This window comes from Hippocampus zosterae, chromosome 20 (genome assembly GCF_025434085.1).
Source record: "Hippocampus zosterae strain Florida chromosome 20, ASM2543408v3, whole genome shotgun sequence".
In the NCBI taxonomy this organism is placed as follows: domain Eukaryota; kingdom Metazoa; phylum Chordata; class Actinopteri; order Syngnathiformes; family Syngnathidae; genus Hippocampus; species Hippocampus zosterae.
In genome coordinates, this window is record NC_067470.1 from 2,158,513 (window position 1) to 2,174,101 (window position 15,589).

A 15,589-nucleotide genomic window follows, 5' to 3' on the forward strand; every position below is an offset into this window, starting at 1 on the left:
TGCTTTTTGTCCTCACTCTGTCACGGCTGATGGAAAGTTTTGGCCCAGTTGTGGAACTGTGCGGGTCTCGGGGGTGGGGAGAAAAGTGTGGCCTCAGGCGGAGGCAGCTGTGCGCTGGGCTGTCACGGGGAATACGTCCCCCTCCCTCCGGGACACCCGCGGCACCCTGGCCAGTTTCACTCCGTGACCCACATGGATGTCAGAAATCTGCTGCACGCTTTAATTAGAGATTTCTAGCCTACCCAAAACACAGCATACGCAATCGCCACTGTATTTCCGTGTGAAACGTGCGGCTGAGCTTGACCAGCGATTCTCTGATAATCAAGTGTAACTCCACTTTATGGAGGCAAGGCACATATTTTACAAAAGAAAAATCTCTCTATCAGTACTCCGTGAAGTCCACGCTGTACCAACACCTCTCGCCCAAAGTCAACTGCGATAAGCTCCGGCACGCCCGCAAAACCTAGCGAGACGCTTTTTGTACAGCAGAATGACAATTAATATTTGTTGCTCTGCAGCAGGAGCGGGGGATGATATGTATCGAAGGATCGATGCTTGTTTATCGCAGTATTGTTCCAATTTCCTTCGGAGTCACGTAGGCTCTCAGTCGGACGCAGGCGTGCATGCGGCATGCTCACTCGTGATTTTTCTTGAACAGAAAAACATCTCTTTGCCACCAACCCAACGCACAAGTGGACCCCGTAATATTGCCCCTTCGATGTAAGTCACGGTCGTATTGATTCCTGCTAATTGTTGTTGTCGCAAAGTTTGGATCCTTGACTTCGAGGGAAAAGAGGTCACTGTGGGTTCTGCTTTTTTTATTTTATTTTATTTTTTTACTGCTTTGTCCATCTGCCACCCATCTAACCGTTCCACGCTGGTGAGCATGATACCACACATGGCCTGCAGGGGATTCCTTCTGATTGGCTATGCTTGCAGTCAGATGACTGTTTCTGTTCTCCAGCTTTATGCTAGTCAAAATGAAGTTCAACTTATTAATTTGGGTTGTACGTCTGTCTCAAAATGTTGAGGTTATGCTCAACCCGTTTAACACGTGTCGTTGAAACAATCTTGAAAAGTCTGCACATGACATAACAATCACATGCTGATTTTGGCATAACCATCACTCGCCCGACATTGTGTGGAGTAACAGTCACACAATCACGTCGTTGAGACAATCACTCTTAAAATCTGTGTGGCATAACAATCACATGCCGGTTTTGTTAAAAACATCGTGCAGATAAACACTCACACACGGGTGTTGTTGAAACAATCACTCTCAAATAAGCGCGTGGCATAACAACCAATTGTGTCACAAACAAGCACTCTTGAAAGCAATGTTTTGCCTAACAGGCACACAACAATTTCAAAGCTACCTGTGGAGTAACATTATGCTTGGGAAAGTCTGTTCATGGGTGTCCTGTGCTTATTACTACTTTATAAACGTTTAGAGGTCAGATGTTTGTCCCACCCACCCCCCCAAAAAAAAATGCAGACATTGCTTCACTTTCTATGAAAGACGAACACATTTGAGACATTTGTCTCCATGTTTTGACTTGGAATTTGAATGAGTGGACGTCCCCGAATGGAAATAGAAGCCCCGATAAGGATTTTGAGCTTTGAACTTTAATCACGTTGCGACTATTCAGAAAAAAACGGTATTGTCTGTCGGGGGCGTGGTGACATGAAAACATGGGCCGATGAAGACAGCCTTTGTAGCCCTTTTCTAACTTTTACGCTGCTTTTCCACCCTGGAAGCAATTAAAGGTCAGGCATCACGCTCCCCGTGATGCCAGGCGCACTTGAAAAGGGCAAACGTTAACGAGCGCACCACGGCGTGACGCGCCTCTTGATACGTTGCCGTCCATTATTCAAACGCTCCCACGTGGACAATTTGTGACCAACAACCCTGGTGTACCAATACACAAAAAGCTGAGCTGCATGATGACAAGATTTGTGGTTTTGCGCGCAACTTTGCGACGCTCGCTATTTGGCAGGGTTAGCAACCGAGATCTGCCACGAGTAGCAACAATTTGCGATGACCGGGAACATTTTTGAGTACTGCCTAAACAGTAGTAGGGTTAGAGTTAAGGTTAGCGTTAGCATTTGCCCTAACCCAAGCGCCATCGCTCGGTGTAATTTTGTCACTGCGTTGCGTGCAAACTAGCGCTTAAGGGCTAACGTTGATTTTTAAAACAGGGCTGTCATCTGATAAAATAAAGGGCTTGAAAAATATTGAAAATAATGAATTCAATTTTTTTTTAATATGATAATTTGGGGGGGGATTAATTTGATTACAGAATGTACACCAAAGAATGAGTGATATTATATATGTTGAATCTAAAAAATATATATTAAATGTATAAAATATATTAACGGCTCAATTAATGTTCAGGATTGATGCATATGCTTGGTGCGCTGTCTACAAAAACGGATCTAAAGAGTTCTTTGCCCCCCCTCCCTGCTTAAATCATCATGTTAAAGTTATGTTGGGATCACAGTTTGGAATATATCCAAGGTTAAAAACTTTGAATATAGGCAATTCTAAATATTTTATTAGGGCAGGGCTGCTATTCACAAATGTTTATCGGTGCCTCACCCCTGCGCTTGTGGAGGTTAGACTTCCCACACAAAGCGTTTATGGTGCCGCGTGACGAAATGCCCGCCTCAGCTTGGTTCATTTCGAAAAACTTAAAACAAAAACCAGTTCACGGACTGTTTACTTCTCTAATATTACAGCGTCATGATATTTGCAATGGAAAAGCACCAGAGAGGCACCTTTCCCAGGGAGCCATTAATAATGCATCATCGCTCTGCAAAGCTTTGAGGAAACGCAATGTACCTTGACCACTTTTTTTTTTTTTTTTTGACTGTTCAATATTTCAAATGCATAAGCCGGCGTGGCGTACGATAGCCTTGAAGCACGTCATCGGTCGGCACTTAACTCGTCTGCTGCCAGCATACTTTTTTTTTGGGGGGGGGGGAGTGGGGGGGGTTCCTTTTATTGGATTCATCCTGGTTAACGTCCCGCTTTGTCAAAACTATAAGAGCTCATTCGCACCCGGAGAGGTGGCCTGAGGCCGAAGGGAAGGGGGTGGTCTCTTTCGCATTTAATATAAAATTCATAGCAATAGATGACCAATTGCAATACTTCCGTTCCGATTGCCCACGTGCTATTTCTATCTCGAAAAATATTCAAGACAAAAGTACATGAAAAACCTTTCAGGTAAGCACCGCTTACTTTTACAGCTTGTGTTCAGACCGTTTTTAGTCCGTTGGAGGTTTGAAAGTGACTCTGGATCTTCAGCCAGCCCAGCTGACCATGTCATACGCAAATCAATTCAAAAGCCTGTACTACAAGATAATCATTTTGAAAAATAAAGACAATACAATTCACTGTCTCCTTAATAAAAAAATAAACAAACATGTTTTACGTGTGACCCATAATATGTTGCCAAAGAACTCCCAACGATTAATAAATTAACTCAAATTAACTCAACTGTCCCTGTAATTCTGATAATAGTTGATTTTTATTTTTATTTTTTTTGCCATGGTCTCAAAAGAAGCAAAGCAATCTTCCAGGTCCAAAAAGTCAAACGGACATCAGCAGCACATGCTGGTACACGGAGTAAGTCGCTGTGTACTTACAAGCTTCAAACGCCTTAATGGACCAGATGCCCTCAGGCGACATGTGTACCGCATAAGTGTGTGTGTGGTACCCGCCTGAGCAGGAATGAAACGGAGTTTTCACCTTGCATGGGCCACATCTGGCGCCATGGCAACGCATCCCATCGCCTCCCATTGGGAGATTCCGGGCAGCGAGCGCTCTTTATTAGGTCAGCTGGCTTGCTAACGCTCTCTTTTGAATAGTTCACCTCGGACATACTCGATTGTAAGCGTCACTTTATTGTCCGCCCCGTCTCCATTCAGGGTGGGGGTGTGGGGGTAGGTAAAACGGGCCCGCCTCTTTTTAAGAATGCTTGCGGTTTTATCTTACGTACCGAGTTAATATCTGTAGATCAGACATAGCGTGTTGAAGGTGCGATTGTAAATATTGAACACGGTTAGCATTTATGATTTGTTGCCGGTATATTTCCAAGCAGATGATGGGTTGGTGGTGGGGGAAATCATTCTTAACAACACCGAAATCGTTCGATTGATCCAATCATCAAGACCGCTTGTTTCGGAGGGAATCGGATTCACGTTCGGTCGGGCCCGATTTATCGGTCGTGTGGCCTAAGCTTACCGTGCGGCTAACAGCGCTGTTTGCAAGGTTGGACCCACCACCCTCGTATGTAACAAAACCTTATGTTTTGCAACTTGCTTTTACCCCTGGCGTGGAAATAAACTCCTTTTGAATATCTCATCTTGGAGATCACCGCTTGAAAACGTCACAGTCTTCGTTATCTCCATTCGCGGAAAACGAGGCCCGCCCCTTTTCGCAAAGCTGCATTGCAATCAATGGAAATTCACTTCCCTCCCCCTTCCAGCGAACGCCATCCTTTTCCCACAAAAAGATAAAGTTCAGGTCGAAACGCCGTGCTCTTTTCTCCGACTGAATCAGGTTCATTGTTTATTATTTCCATTGACAATCTCACATTAATGGGAGCAAATGCGAGCTGTCATCTGGCGTCTGCCGGCTTTGTCTTCCCGCCGCGGCGTTGACAGCGCTCACATTCCCCGTCGCGCATCTGGCCACAGGCCGGACCTTCTCGCGGGTTTTTTTTTTGTTCTGTTGTCACGTCGTGCCTACTCTCCGCTGCCGCCGGCATCGTCTCCTTCGATTTTTGGGGGGGTTTTGTTCCCTGTGCTCCGTTTTATAATGAAAGACTCGGATAAGAATCTTGATTTGTAAACTGTCGCTGCTGCACGTGCTCCTTTTTGTTTTTTGTTCTTAGCGCCAAACATCTGAAAAGCTGCAAGAGGTCTTGGTGGGAGTTTTGGACGTCCAGAAATGTCTTCATTGTATCCTGACCTTTTCCGGCACAGGAAAAAAAAAAAACGGTGAAGAGAGATAAACTTTTTCTATTTGTATCGTCAATCGTTGGTGAGGGCAAAAAATAAAATAAAAAATCGGATGCGTCGACTTTTTGGAAGCCGACCGTCGGTGGGTCTTCAGGCACAGAAATAAACGATCGTTATTGTTCAGGTACTTTGGCGCTTTCCAGTTCTTGTTCAACACCAACAACAAAAGACGACGGATTAACCTACGAAGTCGGCAAATAATTCTCATCATTTGGGAGTATGGACTTTTACAGAAGCATAGTTTGGTTTGCGTTTATCGAACACTACGAAATCTACCAGAATATAAGACCAGGAGCCCTTTTTGGCGTAAAATTCGAAATTGTGAGTAGCAAACCGTTGAGCTACTTTTGCCTTTGGATTTTTGTCGATTTTTCTATGGAATAACTACAGACAAAAGAACACCTTGGAAGGTTCGCAGAAGTTTGAATTGTTTCCATTGTGCTCAGTTTCCATGCACTTGGGGTGCCAACTTTTAAGGTCGTATCGAGACACGGCGCCGTCTAAACATTTCCCAAGGAGATCTTGGAGAAAGAAACATATCACCCTTCAATCCCAATTGTGCGTTTTATAAAGATAATTGAGGTTGTTTTTTTCCCCCCTGCTCGGATTCCCGGCGAGGTTTCAGCCTCTGCGCTTAGCCAATGACAAGGTTCAATCAACGGTGCCATGAGTTGCGTATTTTTTTTTATTTTTTAGCTGCACTTTCCCATTCTTCAGCCGGGCGACGGCATCATTGCGGCAGCACAATGCCACGACAAATCGCCGCGGCTCGTCGTCAACAAACAAGCCTTGACCGATGCACTAGTCACTTCAATGCGGCGCTTGAAAAGAAAATGAAGGAAAATAAAGAGCGCGTTTTGTGTTGTGGCTCAGGGATGCAGGGGGTTGTGGGGGGGGGGGGGGGGGATTAAGCAAGGAAGGAAATGTCAACACGACACTTGTGAACTGAAAAGACCTGGAAAGAGTCCTCCTGGTTTTCGTAACGGAGTTGTATTAAACAATCAAGAATTTATCTTGTGATGTCATTGTCATCACACAAAACGCATCATACAGACCGATGACGCTAATTCAGTCAACCGGTGCCCGCAGTTTTACAGCATTTTGACGGATCATTTCACATTCTTATTTTTTTTTTCTTGGTTTTTAAGGACCTGATCTGGTGATCGTGGCACTGATTTATTTATTTATTTATTATTTTTTAAAAAACTTTAAGAGTGCCCTTTGCTAATATCCCTTAACTCATTCAGAACAAGCCAATTCTGGACCAAGTCTGAAAAGACGTTTAAAACCGTCTTTGGGAGTGAATGAGTGAAACGACATGGGCCAAGCAGGACTGGTTCTGAAAACCTGTACATGGCAACACAGACACACACACACACACACACACGCTCACGATGAGCACATCAGTCGCCCAAAACGAGCACAAAGAAGTGTGAGAGCCAGCAAAAGCAGCGCTTAATCCGCCGAGGAGCTCTGTAAAAAGGCTTCCGTCAAGCTCATTCGTGGCTCAAGCGAGACTTTCCAGGTCAGCTCTGTTTACGGTGGCGCTTTCAAAAGCTTCACGCCCGCCACCTTTCCACTCCGCTACTTCCCATTTCCTCACGCGGCCTTTTCCGCCCAGCGCCCCGCGCCCTCTCGCATTTTGGTCTCTCTCCGCCGGAGAAAATGAAGGCGTCCACGCGTTAAAAAAAAAAAAAAAAAAAAAAAGCAAAGGCCAGCCGTTCTGGGATGAAGTCATCCGACAACAACAACAACGAGAAGTAGAAAGTGAAGAAAAGACATCTACGGATATCAGGATGTGGTTAAAGAGCTGCGTGCACATACTTTTGTCCCAAGAACAAAATGCAGCCATTTTTTTACAAGCGCAAAAAAAAAAAAAAAAAAAAAAAATTCTCCGCAGCCCAACAAAAGCACTCGGTGATTAAAAAGGCGCTCCTCTCTTGAACGGCTGCCACCGTGTTGTCATTGTGTTGCGCAGAGACGTGCCGAGTCATCGAAGAGAAAAAGCAGGGTGAAAAATGTAAAAAAAAAAAATCAGCTGCTGCAATGCTTGAAATGAGAGTATTAAAAAAAAAAAAAAAGCTCATTCATTTTTAATAACGCTGACTGATTTCATCCAAAGAACTTCCCCTCTTTAGTCGCACATCACAGTAACGCATCAATATTTTATTTTCGCTTTTTTTTTTTTTTTTGGAGTCCCATGCAGACTTCCCGCTTGGAAATTTAGTAATCATGATTATGAACAAACCATCTTTTAAGACGACATGAGCTCAGAAAGGTCCCGAGGAGAAACTCGATCGGACTTTCGAACGCGGGGGACAGACAACAATCATCGGGCCCTTCCACAAACGTAACAAAGCCGAAAACTTTCTGTCGATGAAGCTAGTAAGCAGGGCCCCGCTACATTTCCGGATATTGCGACGCCGCCGCTCTCAAGCCGATGATACCGTGTGACCAAAAAAAAAAAAAAAAGAATAATTGTGACAAATTCGCACTCTTATTACCTGTTTCATCTCCCGCCCCAAAGTGCCTTCAAAGCTTCTATTACTCACCGCAGCCTCTCGCGGACGCCATTTCATCATTCCGGCAGCCTGAGGACACAAGCCCAAAGCCGACAGAAACAGATGTGCTCGCATTTATCTAACGCGCTTGGCGTGGCCAAAACCAATATGAGTCTTGCATTTGAATCAGCCCCCCTTCTTGTTTAACTTTACGCGCAACTAGTGAAAATGAACGCCGGCGTGTAATGAGTTGGCAGGCGTCGACTTGAATCCTGCCCGTGCGACATTTTGGATGGCCTCGGCGCATTTGACACAGTGCTCCATCATGGACTAAAATAAGAACGCGGAGCGCGAATAAGGCGACAAGTCGCATGGACCAATGCAACACAGATAGCTTTGAGCAATCCGTACTATTGGTCAGTCCTCCTGTAGGTCTATTATTTTTTTTTTCTACAAATAATTAACCAAAGTGTACAAAAATAGCCCCGAGAACTTCAATCAACAAGAATTTGTTTTTTCCCATTTTAATTACAGTACCCGAAAAAATGATTCCGACCCTCCAGCGACATTTATGCAAAGAAAGTATGATTAAAAATGCCTACATTGGACTCTCTTGTTGAATTAAAAAAATAATAATATTAATAAAAAACATTCAACAACGTCTTGACGGTGTCAATCAAAAGTCGCTATTAGCATATCGGCCAAGGCACACAATTAGACGAGCCACGGCCGTAGCAATGGCCGCGGGTGTGCCGCCGTATCGCCGCGTTTGAGATTTTTGCGTACGAAAGCGGTTGCACGCACGCGCTGTCGTGCTCATCGAGTCTTGACAGCGCGACCTTTATCCCGCTCGCCCACTCACTACCCCCCCCCTACCTTCACCTGACACCCAGCAATAAAAATCGTACACACCGCTTAGCAAAAATGTGGGTTTTTTTCAACGTAAAAAAAATTTGCGGGAATTTTTTTTTTCCACCATGAACGTGACTTCAAAACCCGCGCGGCCCGATTGGGAGCATACAACTGCGACGGTGCGGTTTGTGCTTTGCACAAGTGCGCACACCCTCATAACATTCAAAATTGTGTTCAAGGCAGTCAGCGTTTAACCCTTTCGGGGCCAGCGGTTACTGCAGCGGACAGCTCGTCACGTTATCGGGTTACAGGGTGCATGAAAGGGTTAAAGTGCCTTATTAAACCAATGTAGGGGTTCGGTTGTTCTAGTCGGATTTTCTCGCCTTTATTTTCGGGACATCTTACAGGACAAGACGGAGTGACAAAGATTAGATCGACACGAGAGATAGTTTGTGCACCTGTCATGGGCGCTTGTGTGCGTATGAGGGGGAGAGAGAGAGAGAGAGAGAGAGAGTGGGCGCCAGGCAGCGTGAAAGGGATGAAGCCAGCATGCAGATTCACTTCACAATCCCTTCTGTGTTGGTGTGTGTGCGTGCGTGTAGGCGACAAAGAGCGAGCGCTTCTGGGGACGAGAGCTGCGAGGCGTCAGGGGTATTAGATGTGAACGACAGGCGTAAATAATTCCACTTGATGATCGCGACAGTCTTTAGCGAGGACAAGTTAACACAACACGAGTACAACAACAAAAAAGTCTGACTTGGTGTAAAAACTCAATATTAATATGACCAAAATGGTGCAATATCATCCTTGGAAAATGACATAAGATGAAAATGACGATATAAGAGACGTATGGAAACATCCATCCATCCATCCATCTTCTGTACCGCGTGATCCTCACTAGGGTCGCGGGGGGTGCTGGAGCCCAACCCAGCCGTCTCCGGGCAGTAGGTGGGGGACCCCCTGAATCGGTTGCCAGCCAATCGCAGGGCACACATAGACGAACAACCATCCACGCTCACACTCACACGTAGGGACAATTTAGAGTGTTCAATCAGCCTGCCATGCATATTTTTGGAATGTGGGAGGAAACCGGAGCACCCGGAGAAAACCCACGCAGGCCCGGGGAGAACATGCAAACTCCACACAGGGAGTTGGAATCGAACCCGGTACCTCTGCACTGTGAAGCCGACGTGCTAACCACTGGACTACCGGGCCGCTTGTATGGAAACATTGCATTTGAATCTCGCAAAAAGTAGGCGCAAGGCCGACAAAGTACAAACAATGAACCCGGACAACAAGGTCGGGAAGAAGGCGAAGAAAATACAAAGCGAAAATACAATGGCAAAGAAATGACACGAATGAAAATAGCTTGGAAAGAAAGTACGAGAAAGACAAAAAAAAAAAAATTTAAATTGTGATGCGCAGCAGGATAACCGGGAACGCCTCTGCCACCTGCTGGACACTAACAGAATGCGATCATGACACGAACTGGGCTGTATGGAACATGAACATGTACACGGATGGCACGTACATAATACCTTTGAGTAGGCAACTATGACATGGCATGTAAATATTCAACATGATAGCATCTCGCACTCGCGTCAAATTCTGTACGCCGGACCTTAAACAGCCCGTCGTGCCGGTGGCGGGATTAACTTTTTGTGTCGATCAAAGTCAGTAGATTGACGTCACCTTCCCTGACATCTAAACGAGACTTTCCCATTTTGGTGTGAATTTGCGGGCAATTATTTGGAGAACGATGACAGCAAAGAAAAAAAAGCCGAGTGAGGCTTTGATGAAGTGGAAAGCAATCATTCCGTGAGTGCGGGACAGTCTCGGTCCGGAGGAGAACTAATTATCAGTGACAGCAAACCACACGCATCTCACACACACACACACACACACACACACACACACTTGTACGGTTTGTTTTTCAGAATGATTCTTCATTTGATGTGCTCGCAGCAGCACGGGGCTACCAGATGACTTTTGACAGCAAAACATCCAAATAAAACATTTGCCGGGCTTTAAGGGGGAGCCATCTGCCTAAATTATTCACACGCGGACTTAGCGGAGGAATGAAAGCTTGTGTCTTGCGTCTAATCCGCGGCAAAGCTTTTGGCTAATAGTGCGGCGCTGGAGACTTGCCTCTCGCAAGACTCCATTCAGCAAACTTTGCCGTGTGTGAAATGACAGCACCCCTTTTCAAACGTTGGGGTGCCGCTCGAGCCTCCGAAACATCTTAACTCGGCTCGGATTTTAATTGGAATGTTGAAGGGCCGCTAGATCAGCGGCCGCCGAGCGGTCGGTCGCCCAGTAGGGTGCCCGTCATTCTTCATAAATAACGCCAAGTGTAAACTTCAAGGTGGACAATAAAACAAATGTAAGGGAGGAAAAATTCATTCATTCATCTTCCGAGCCGCTTGATCCTCACTAGGGTCGCGGGGGGTGCTGGAGCCTATCCCAGCCGTCTTCGGGCAGTAGGCGGGGGACACCCTGAATCGGTTGCCAGCCAATCGCAGGGCACACAGAAACGAACAACCATTCGCACTCACACTTAGGGACATTTCAGAGTGTTCAATCAGCCCGCCATGCATGTTTTTGGAATGTGGGAGGAAACCGGAGCACCCGGAGAAAACCCACGCAGGCCCGGGGAGAACATGCAAACTCCACACAGGGAGGCCGGAGCTGGAATCGAACCCGGTACCTCCGCACTGTGAAACCAACGTGCTAACCACTGGACTACCGGGCCGCCCGGAGGCAAAATTATCAGATGGATAAAAACCAAAGGATGGATCTACGGACTAAGGGACACACGGTCGCCAGAGACGTTCTGCTCGGCTAATGTCGGGTTGAGATTGCCCATCCTTGAAAGACTTAAGTGGGAGAGCGTCTCCCCAGGGGCCAAATGAAGCTCACAAAATGGCTCTGTCCCCTCATTCGAATTGTCTTTGTACGAAGAGCACTCACGGCGCAGTTAGTGCCCCAAAACTGCACCAAAAAAAAAAACTCGTCACGGTCACATCCGATGCTTCTGTCGTCATTTGTCCGTCTGTTTCGCTGAGACAAGAAGGCGCGGTTACAGGGAGGAAAAAACACTGCAACACACTGATTGTACAGCTTGGTCGCTCTCGACTGCAATCATTCAAAGCAAAAACAACAACAACAAATATTGGCCTATAGAAGCAATTAAGTGCTGAGAAACATCGCTACATATCATGAACAAAAGGGGGCCAAGGATTGACCTTTGAAAGATCCCACGTCAAGGCCATTCGATCAAATGTCAAACTTCCACTCGTCACCAAATGACTCCTGTTTTCCGAAATGACTATAAAAATATAAATAGTAGAATTTGAAAGAGAAGCACAGCAGATCATATTATAGAAGATAAAATTGTATTACACTGTACATGAAAGGGAAAAAATGAGCAGCATTTTCATGCTGTGCAACAAAAACTGTATAAGATAAAAAGATAAGATAAGATATCCTTTATTTGTCCCACAATGGGGAAATTTACAGCCTCCAGCAGCAAGAATGTATGTAGAAAGAAGAAGAGAAAAAAAAAAACAACAACAAACATCTTTCAATTAAATACAATATGAACACAAATGGATAAATCGCAGTACTATTTACAATTTACCTTCACATCATTTAATTATTATTATTATTATGTAATTATTATGTAAGTATCCAAGTCTATTTAATTACAAGAGTGCAAATTTTCTTTTCAATATTATTTTGATGGTATTTTTTTTTGTGGGGGGGAGAAGGCTGAAACGGATTAATGACATTCCCATTCGTTTCAATGGGAAAAGGCGCTTTGAGATGGCAAGGCACCAGCGTACGCTACATAGAACCAGGTACAGTAGGGATATACCGTACAGTGATCAGATGCAGAGCAAACATGGCCGAGACTGCGAATTAGCTCTGCGCGCACCTGACCTCTTACACCGCGCCCCCCCCCCACCCTCCTGCTCGTCTTGCCCTCATCCTAGAGGCTGACGGATGGACGCCGTGACTGACATCCCGACACCCGCGGCGACCTCTACCAGCGCACTTGTCAAGACCGCATACGCACATACACACAAAAAAAGAAGAAAAATCCACACACGCGCACGAGACAGGAGCGAAGCGCCGTTACCTTTGACACTAAAGAATGTTTCTCCATTCGCCCGCGTGGGATGGGGCGACTTGTCCACGTGACTAATTAGCGGCGGCCTCCCCGCCGGCTGCAGCTCTTCATTAGGCCACAAGAACAGCGCATCAGTCAGCGTTAAGAGCCGATGATGAATTCACCTTGTATTTTTTTTAAGTCGTCATCAGTCATCATCAGAAGCAGGGAAGGGAAAAAAAAAAACGAAATAATCAAGCCCATTTTGAAGGAGAAAGTGTCCACAATGAGATTTTGAGGCGGTTTGGGGTTTCAACGTTATCATGAAGTGGCTCGGAATAGGGATTCAAGATGGTGGTACGATTTGAAATGAGATTAGTGTTTCACACAGAGAATTGTGTTTCAAATTAGGGTCTCAAAATAGGGCTAGGATTGCATATTAAAGTTCAGGTTTCAAATTCAAACCTCACAAATTATGATTCATGCTTCAAACCAGGGTTAGGGTTTTCAAATTTGAATTACGGTTTGAATTTGGGGTTTGAAGCCTCGCTTCATCTTTCACATTACAGTTTGGGTTTCAAAGTGGGGTTGCAAATTTCGGTTAAAGTTCATTTTGGGAATGGGCATTGGACTTCAAACCAGGGTTAGGTTTTCAAATCAGGTTTTAGAGATTCGGTTAGGGTCTCATAATTGGGTCTTAAAATAGTGTTAGGGATTCAAATGAGGTCTTGAAGACAGGATTACGGTTTTAAGCCTGGGTTAGCGTTTCACACGAAGGTTAGGATTTCAAACGAGGGTTTCACACTGCGGTTAAGGTTTCAAATTAGCGTTTCAAGACAGCGGAGGCACACACATACACACACATGCAGTGTTTTCCACAAGAGATGCATTCACCCGCGTGTCCTCATTCTGTTGAGTACATGTCAACATTCTCCCGGCGAGTGTCAAAGTCACCCGGACGAGAAAGCGAGCGCAGTAATAGCTCCCCGATGACTCAGCACCTTATTTGCACTTGTACGGGACCGCCATTAACCGCCGCACTCGTGGGGGAGGGCGGGCAAGGCGCACATACCGGACCGCAGCCACGCCAACGTGACACTCGAGGGCTTTTAGCATCGGCGTTGCGGTTCCAAATAATTGTTAGGGCTTTAAGACAAAAGGTTAGGGTTTCAAATGAGGGTTTCTACTCGCCGCCGTGCTCGATGCTTTGCTTGGGTTGCTCGGCATCCGGAAGCAATTACAGAGTGTGCAGCTTGAGCCAAGACCATCCATCACCTGAATCATCCTTTATAAATCAATGAAGATAAGCGCAGGATTGTCCTGTACACCTGAAACACGCTTGTGCTTGATAGCAGTCAGGCATGCGTCCGCGCGTACAACTCGGAGGAGGCCGTAAATTACTGACTGGCGGCTTGGGATGGGGGCGGGGGGATAGCAGGGGTTGCTTCGCAAGGGCGGCGCACTCCCTGTCTCCCAGGTGGCTGAAAAAAACACCTTGTTTGTCAACGTCTCTTTAAAAGTACCCCAGTGGCTGCGCGAATGCTAAGGCGGGCACTTTGTTTCTCGCCCGGTCGTAAGGTTTCAAGTAAGTGATTAAAGACCGTGTTATGGTTTCAAGCTATAGAGTCTCCATCCATCCATCCATCCATTTTCTGAACCGCTTAATCCTCACTAGGGTCGCGGGGGGTGCTGGAGCCTATCCCAGCCGTCTTCGGGCAGTAGGCGGGGGACACCCTGGATCAGTTGCCAGCCAATCGCAGGGCACACAGAGACGAACAACCATCCACACTCACAATCACACCGAGGGACAATTTAGAGCGTCCAATAAGCCTGGCATGCATGTTTTTGGAATGTGGGAGGAAACCGGAGCACCCGGAGAAAACCCACGCAGGCCCGGGGAGAACATGCAAACTCCACACAGGGAGGCCGGAGCTGGAATCGAACCCGGTACCACTGCACTGTGAAGCCGACGTGCTAACCACTGGACTACCGGGCCGCCCTCTATAGAGTCTCAAGTCAAGATTTTGATGTCAGATTTCAAGTCTGGCAGAGGTACCGGGTTCGATTCCAGCTCCGGCCTCCCTGTGTGGAGTTTGCATGTTCTCCCCGGGCCTGCGTGGGTTTTCTCCGGGTGCTCCGGTTTCCTCCCAGATTCCAAAAACATGCGCGGCAGGCTGACTGAACACTCTAAATTGTCCCTAGGTGTGAGTGTGAGTGCGAATGGTTGTTTGTTTCTGTGAGCCCTGCGATTGGCTGGCAACCGATTCAGGGTGTCCCCCGCCTACTGCCCGGAGACGGCTGGGATGGGCTCCAGCACCCCCCGCGACCCTAGTGAGGATCAAGCGGTACGGAAGATGATGAACTTCATTTCAAGTCTGGTTGTGGGATTTGACCAGGGTTTGGGCGGCAACTGTAGGTTAGGGTGCCGAATTAGGATGGCGCAATATCGTGGACAGGGAAGGAGTCCAAATAAGAAAAGGTCAAAAGGCTTGATCATGGAAAAAATGAGCAACGCAAACACATCCAAGGCAAGAAAAGGTAACAGTGGAAATGGCAAGCTAAAGTTGCTTCTCTGCAACACAGAGCGACAAAAACCATGACAAAGATGGCGGATTTGGTTTTTCTTGGGAAGTGAGACGGATTCAGTCTTGCTTGCAGGTCACGACGGAATGAGCGCAGAGACAACCAAGCTAAAAAATGGCTAGCTTCAACCGACTATTAGAGTAATCACACTACTAGCCTGATGCTAACGTTAGCTCCGGCGCTCACAGGCACAGTTTTATTCCAAGTGCGTTGCCAATCAACAAAATTAGCCAGATTGACTCAGCCCAGGTCTGGTTCCGCGATGTTTCCTCCAAGCTTGCCGTCAAGGAAACAAAACACAGCTGAGCGTATCCAAACATTTATGATGACGAAAAGATGAAATGCTGCAGCTGGGAGGCAAAGATTTTTGTGTTATTTTTGGCCCGAAGGCATGAAGGATTTCTCGGAGGAGACGCCGAGAGGCACTGAAAAGACATTTTTGCATCTTCAGCTTTGGGCTCAAATCAGTGCAGTGACTGTTGCCGAAACAACAAAATTCAGAACCAACGTTTGATCC

General features: G+C 46.3%; 1 long non-coding RNA gene across 1 annotated transcript in view; it reads right to left on the reverse strand.

Moving 5' to 3' along the window:
* The window catches only part of LOC127593335 (uncharacterized), a 165,992-nt gene that overhangs the window by 147,755 nt on the left and 2,648 nt on the right, over positions 1 to 15,589 (reverse strand). The gene's annotated exons all lie outside the window — the stretch shown is intronic.